Consider the following 797-nt stretch of genomic DNA (forward strand, 5'->3'; position numbering starts at 1 on the left):
ACTAAATATTGCACAGTGGTAGGTTTCCACCCAGACCAGACCTTAGAGTGAGATTTCCCAGTACCCCATGGGGCTCCAGCTCCACAGAGGAGCAATGCAACTCTTTTGCCTTGAATAAAATAAAAATGCACAGTGGTAGACCTCCTCCCAGCCTAAGTTTTAGGTATGGGTGATGGGCAGCATTTAGGCTTTCTGTCTGTTTTTTTTTTTCTCTCTAGGAATGTGGAATTTTTCACAATGGTACACGGAGACCATGCCACGTTGAGTACACCGCTTCCCATCCGATCAGCGAAGTTAAGCAACGTTGGGTCTGGTTAGTACTTGGATGGGTGACCGCCTGGGAACACCAGATGCTGTTGGCATCCCTACGTCAAGTGGGGTTGGTGGAGGATTAGTGCCCCTCCCTGTAAAACAATTAACTCTAAGCCATTGGCCACCCCATTTGGGATACATGGCGTCTGGCAATGGATGGATGGATGGATGGTACACGGAGACCATGTTTAACCCCTTAACTGTGGGGTGTCACTTTCGTGACACTCAGGCACAATGGATCATACCGCGGGGCATCACTTTTGTGATTCTGCGTTATTTTAAATTCTCCCTGGCTTACAAGTGGTGGTTTGTATCATCTATCAGCACTGCCAATGTCCAACACTAGTAAGCACTCCAAATCTCATTTGTACTCCCATCCATTGTTAACAATTTAGCCATTTTTCCCCGTTCCTGACTCCCCTCCCTACCTCCCCTCCATTACCCTCCCCTCTCGCCTGCCCGGCCGTGCTGCGCCAAGCAAATCT

General features: G+C 48.8%; 1 pseudogene; it reads left to right on the forward strand.

Annotated features, from left to right (window-relative positions):
* Positions 1-243: 243 nt before the first annotated feature.
* On the forward strand, positions 244-362 carry LOC145395142 (5S ribosomal RNA; annotated as a pseudogene).
* Positions 363-797: the final 435 nt, after the last annotated feature.

Source organism: Coenobita brevimanus, chromosome 29 (genome assembly GCF_032717465.1).
Source record: "Coenobita brevimanus isolate Jiangsu-jjx chromosome 29, ASM3271746v2, whole genome shotgun sequence".
In the NCBI taxonomy this organism is placed as follows: Eukaryota; Metazoa; Arthropoda; class Malacostraca; order Decapoda; family Coenobitidae; genus Coenobita; species Coenobita brevimanus.